General features: G+C 38.1%; 1 pseudogene across 1 annotated transcript; it reads left to right on the top strand.

Moving 5' to 3' along the window:
- Positions 1-1,341, top strand: LOC103604498 (annotated as a pseudogene). The gene has a single exon (XR_551723.1). The product of XR_551723.1 is annotated as an immunoglobulin-binding protein 1 pseudogene (transcript).
- Positions 1,342-6,359: the final 5,018 nt, after the last annotated feature.

The raw sequence follows: 6,359 nt of genomic DNA, 5'->3' as shown, positions 1-6,359 counted from the left end.
CCAAGATGGCAGCTGGTGAAGACGAGTTACTGCTGCCACGGCTCCCCGAGCTGTTCGAAACAAGCAAGCAGCTCCTGGACGAAATAGAAGTAGCGACGGAACCCACCGGGTCCCGGATAGTCCAGGATAAGGTGTCAAAGGGACTGGACTTCCTTGGGAAGGCTGCCGAAATGGTATCAGAGCTCGACTTGTTCAGCCGAAATGAAGATTTGGAGGAGATTTCTTCCACCGACCTGAAGTACCTGCTGGTGCCAGCATTTCAAGGAGCCCTCACCCTGAAACAAGTCGACGGCAACAAGCGTCTAGATCATTTGCAGTGGGCTCGAGAACATTTTATGAACTACTTAACCCAGTGCCATTACTATCAGGTGGCAAAGTTTGAGCTGCCCAAAACCAAGAACAACTCAGCTGAAAATAACACTGCTACTTCCTCCATGGCCTATCCTAGCCTCGTTGCTATGGCATCTCAAAGACAGGCTAAAATAGAGAGATACAAGCAGAAGAAGGAGGTAGAGCAAAGGTTGTCTGCACTGAAAAGTGCTGTGGAAAGTGGTCAAGCAGATGATGAGCATGTTCGTGAATATTATCTCCTTCACATTCAGAGGTGGGTTGGCATCAGCTTAGAGGAGATTGAGAGCATTGACCAGGAGATAAAGATCCTGACAGAAAAAGACTCTTCAAGAGAGGCATCAACTTCTCATTCATCTCATCAGAAGAGGCCTCCAGTGAAGCCCTTTATTCTCACTCGGAATGCGGCCCAAGCCAAAGTATTTGGAGCTGGTTATCCAAGCCTGGCAACTATGACAGTGAGTGAGTGGTATGATCAGCATCAGAAACATGGAACATTACCAGATCAGGGAATAGCCAAGGCAACACCAGAATTAAAAAGAGCAGCCCAGGAAGATCAAGAACAAAAGGAGGAAGAGGACGATGAGCAAACACTTCACAGAGCACGGGAGTGGGACGACTGGAAGGACACTCATCCTAGGGGCTATGGCAACCGACAGAACATGGGGTAATCTCCCCACAGCACGACAAGACTACGGGTCGCACATCTTCCCCACCAAGGAAAACTGTGTGGTCTTCCCCTCCCGAGGCTCCTGCTTCAGCTGTGTACAAAGAAAGCCGAAATGCTGAGTTTTGTTTTCAATAAAGTGTCAAGTGATTAACTGTGTATTTGTACCCTAAATAATGAACTAGCAACTTTGTTTTGGCATTATCTTCCTAATCATGGTGTATTCTAATTTCTTGAATGGAAAGAAAAGAGCACTGAGAAATGGCTCTGTATAATCAATGGCTGTATGAATTCTCTTTAAAAAATAATAAAAGTCCCTTCCATTAAAAAAAATAATAATAATAAAAAATAAATAAAATAAATCAGAAAACAATGTAATTTGCCATAAGCAAACAAAAGGAAGAAAAATTATATAATCACCTCAATGGAGGCTGAATAAGCATTTGATAATACTCAACAGCCACTCAGGAATTTTAAAATTCAGCAATATAGAAGTAGAAGAGGACTTCCTTAATTGAATAAGGGCATTTATTTTTTTAAAAAAAAAACTTACAGCAAACACTATATTTAGTAGTGAAATAATAAAAGCTTTCCTTTTAAGATTAAAAAAGCAAGACATAGATGCCCACTACCATCGCTCCTATTCAACAATGAAAAACCTCAACAGGTACATAGAGAAAAAGAAAAAAAATATTGAGGGTGAAAAAACAAAACTACAGCTATTTGCAGATTATTCACCATCTACATAGAATATTCAAAAGAATCTTGAGATTAGTCAACAAAAGTGAGAAAACAAAAGTTAGTTGCATTTCTCTATACAATTGGAAAATGAAACTTGAAAAATACCATGTACAAATAGCAACAAAAAAATTCTAGAAAAAATTCTGACATCTGATGTACAAGTTCTTTATATAAGGAAAAATTATAAAACTTAATTAGAATAAGTTTTTAATTTTTTTAATTTTAATTTTATTTTCAAAGATGACTAGTAACCCTTGACTTGGCGTTGTAAGCACCACACTCACCCAGTGAGCTATCCAGCCATCCCTAAATGGGATCTGAACCCGTGGCCTTGGTGTTATCAGCACCACACTCTCCCAAGTGAGCCATGGGCCAGCTCGAATAAGTTTTTCAAAAGATAAAATTAAATAGACACACAGGAAGCCTCAATATCATAATGATGTCAATCAATTCTCCCCAACTTGATCCAAAGACTCAATGGAATACCATCCAAAATTCCACCACCATTTTTCGTGGAAATCAATAATAAAAGCTGATTCTAAAAATAAGGAAAAGCATTATTATGAGTTTCTCTAAAGAAAAGGTTGAAAGACTTGCCATACAAGACTATAAAGCCATAGTAATTAGGATAAATAATCAAGTGGGTTACTGGCACCAGGGCAGATAGCAAAATAGAAAGCCCAGAAACTAAGCCCATGCATATAAAGGAAGTTAATTTCCAACCAAGCAAGCACTGCAGATCACCGGGGGGAAAATGGACTACTCAATAAATAGGCTGGATCAGTTATCCTTCATATAAAAAAAATTAAAAGTGGATCATTACACAAAAGTAATTCAATGTGGATTAGAGACTTAAATGTGAAAATGAAAACTAAAGAACTTTTAGAAAATAATATAGAAGAACTACCTTAATGACATCAGGGAAGAAAAGAGATAAATTTTTTTTTAAATGTAAATCTTTATGACAAATTCAGCTACATTAAAATCAAGAACTTCAATCTTTAAAAGATAAAGATTTTTAAAAATCCAATCATAAATTGGAAAAGATATTTGCAACACATGTAAATATCAAGAAGTAGATCTAAACCATATAAAAATTAATGCAGAAAAGTTAAACAACACAAATAGAAAAATGAGGAGGAAAAAATATATATATATAGGTAGTTCAAAGAGTAAGAAACAAACGATACATGAATATCTGAAAAGAAGCTGAACCTCATTGGTAGTCAAGGAAATAACAGATTCAAATTACAATGAGATAGCATTCCTTACCCTCCAGATAGATAAAAATTTTAAAAACAGACAACTGCAAGCATTGGCAAGGACCCAGAACAGGAACACATACATTGCTGGTAGGAGTGTCAACTGATTCAATCACTTTTAAGAACAATTTGGCATTACCTAGTGAAGCTGAACAAGTCCATACCCCATAAATAAGCAATTCTGCTCCCAGATATAGACTCTAAATTCCTGCATATGCACAAGAGAGATTTATAAGAATATTCATAAGCAGCACTGTTAGTAGTAGCAAAAAACTGGAAACAATCCAAATGTTCATCATGGATAGCATGGATAAATTGTGGTATATACAAATAATGAAATACTGTATAGCAGTAAAACTGAGTGACATACACCATGGATGACATACACACAAAAAAATGATGCTTACAAAAGAAGTGAGAATAATAACTATAGTATTATTCCATTATATACTTCTACCAACATTCCGTTCACAACCATTTAGGTAATCTCTAGCAACATTGAGGCTTCGTCTACAGCTCTCTTCTTTTGAACCCTCCCCAGAATTGTCCTTCAGGCTCTGTTCACAGCAATGAGGGCTTTTTCTAGCATTCACATCAAAACTCTTCCAGCCTCTACCCATCACCCAGTTCCAAAGCTGCTTTCACATTTTTAGGTATTTGTTATAGCAATACCCTCACTTCTTGGTACCAATTTCTCTCTTAGTCTGTTCAGGCTGCTATAACAAAATACCATATAGACAGAGTGGCTTATAAACAACAGAAATTTATTTCTCACAGTCTACAGGCTGGGAAGTCCAAGAACAAGAGGTGGCTGCCCCTCCAGAAGGTATCTTGTCTGAGTGGTGCCATCTCTACAGGTACACAGAGTGCAATGAACTGTGGGTGTGGCTGTCTCCACCTAGACTTTTAAGGATACCGCCTAAAGTTTTGGGGCCCAAGCAGAGAACTGCCACAGTGGTGGGGCCACAAAGAGAGCCCCCACTAGGGCAATGCTCAGCGGAGCCATGGAGGTGAGGCCACCATAGACAGTACCCATAGGGCACTACCTAGTGTAGCTCTGAGGACAGGGCCATCCCAGTAACCCCACATTGGTAGAGCTATGGCATGCAACTCCAGCCTGGGAAAACCTGGCAAGAAGTTGTACCCATGAAAGCTGCCATGTTGGCTGCACCCAGCAAAGCAATAGGGGCAGGGCCTTGGAGGCCCAAACCCCACCCCAGCATGGCTGGAAGACAGGACATGGAGTCAGAGAAGATTATTCTTGAGCCTTAAGATTTGTTGTTTACCCTGTTGGGTTTTAGACTTGCTTGGAACCCATTTACCTCTTTCTTCTTTCCTATTTCTCACTTTTGGAACGGGAATGTCTACCCTATGCCTGACCCACCACTGTATTTTGGAAGCACATAACTTGTTTAATTTCACAAGTTCACAGCCAGAGAGCAATTTGCCTCAGGATGAATTGTACCTTGAGTCTAACCCATATCTGACTTAGATGACATTTAGACTAGACTAGAATTTAGTCTGAGTTGATGCTGGAATGAGTTAAGACTTTGGAGGCTATTGGGATGGAATAAATATATTTTGTATGTGACAGAGACATAAATTGGGGAAGGGGTGGCAGAGGCAGAATGCTATGGTCTGAATATTTGTCCTCCCCTCCCCTCCACGAAATTCATATGTTGAAACCTAATACCTAATACATGCAATCATATGAAGAGGTGGGGCCCTTTAGATGGTGATTAGGTCATGATGGCAGAGCCTTCATGGATGTGATTAGTGCCTTTATAAAAGAGGTGCAAGGGAGCTTGTTTGCTCCTTCTACCATGTGAAGACAAAGCTAGAAGGCACTATCTATGAGGAAGAGACCCTCACCTGACATCAAATCTAATGGCACCTTATTCTTGGACTTCCCAGTCTCCAGGACTGTGAAAAATAAATTTCTGTTGTTTATAAGCTATTCTGTTGTTTGTTTTGTTACAGCAGCCCAAGTGGAATAAGGCATCTACTAAACAAGCTGCCTCCAGCTTATCATTTTAGATAATATTTCAATTATCTCCACTTGTGAAAATTACTTTCCTAACACAATTATTTTGAAAGTCATCAGCCAAATTTCTGAATCATTCCTTTTTCTACTTAAGGGAAGAAATAATGCAGTTGATGTTAAAAATGAAAATAGAAAATAAGATGAGGATTTTGAAAGACTGAGAATAAAGATTATATACATGTTTAACCAGCTCTTTATAGATGTGATTGTTAGCCCTCCCATAAAGTCAAATAGGCACAGCTAAATGTTTATGTTTACCTCTGAGATTCAAAATTTTAAGAACATATCAACAAAATATTCTAGCACAACTCACAATTTGTAAATTTTAATAAATTAAAAATTGCAGAAGAAAAGTCAGCACAGTAAAGATTCCCATCCTTGACCTGCTTGGTGGGGATAAGAAGTTTCTGAATGGCAAAGATTCTATGTGCTAGTTGTAACATGGCATTTATAACAGTTCAAGCACCTGCCACTGTGCTAAGTTTATAACATTACTCAGTTCAAGCCAGAAGCTTGAGCTATTCAGTCATGTACTAATAGTCTGGTTACTTAGGATGAATGAAAGAGAATTTCATTCATAAAAAAATAAAGAGGCAGATGAAAACAAACTTAGAATCATCATGAAGATGCAGTAGAAATTTAGCTGGCAGGCTTAAGCCTGGAAGTCTTCTCTAATTCACATTGAGATGGCTATAATTAAAGAAAAAGAAGTGTTGGCAAAGATGTGGAGCAACTGGAACTCTCATATACTACTATAAAATGGTATAATCACTTTGGAAAACAGCTTGGCAGCCTCTTAAAAAGTTAAACATACACCCACCATATGACCCAACTATTCAACTCCTTCATATTTACTCAAGAGAAAAACTTTGTGTCCATACAGTCACTTACATAAATCTTCAAGACAACTTTATTTGTAGTGGCTAAAACCTGGGTTGTCTCCAATTATCCATCAACAGGTGAACAAATAAACAATTTGTAATATAACCATTGAGCCAAAAACAGCTTAAATATTCCTAGGGATGGGATGGAGGTAGGAATGGATTACAAGGGGGCTGGAGGAAACTTTTGTGAGTAATATATGTTCATTATCTTGATTGTGGTGATGGTATCACAGACTTCTATGTATATCAAAACTCATCAAATTATACACTTAAATACATACAGTTTATTCATTGAATGGCAATTCTACCTTAATATAAAAGCTGTAGAAATTCTATTATTCTACATAGTAAGAAGCAATAAAGTTCCTAAAACCGGGGGGGGGGGGGGGGGAAATTTTTTTTTTTTTTTTTTT

The sequence above is a fragment of the Galeopterus variegatus genome, unplaced genomic scaffold (assembly GCF_000696425.1).
Source record: "Galeopterus variegatus unplaced genomic scaffold, G_variegatus-3.0.2 Scaffold134, whole genome shotgun sequence".
Taxonomy (NCBI): Eukaryota; Metazoa; Chordata; class Mammalia; order Dermoptera; family Cynocephalidae; genus Galeopterus; species Galeopterus variegatus.
This window is presented reverse-complemented; position numbering and strand designations above follow the sequence as displayed.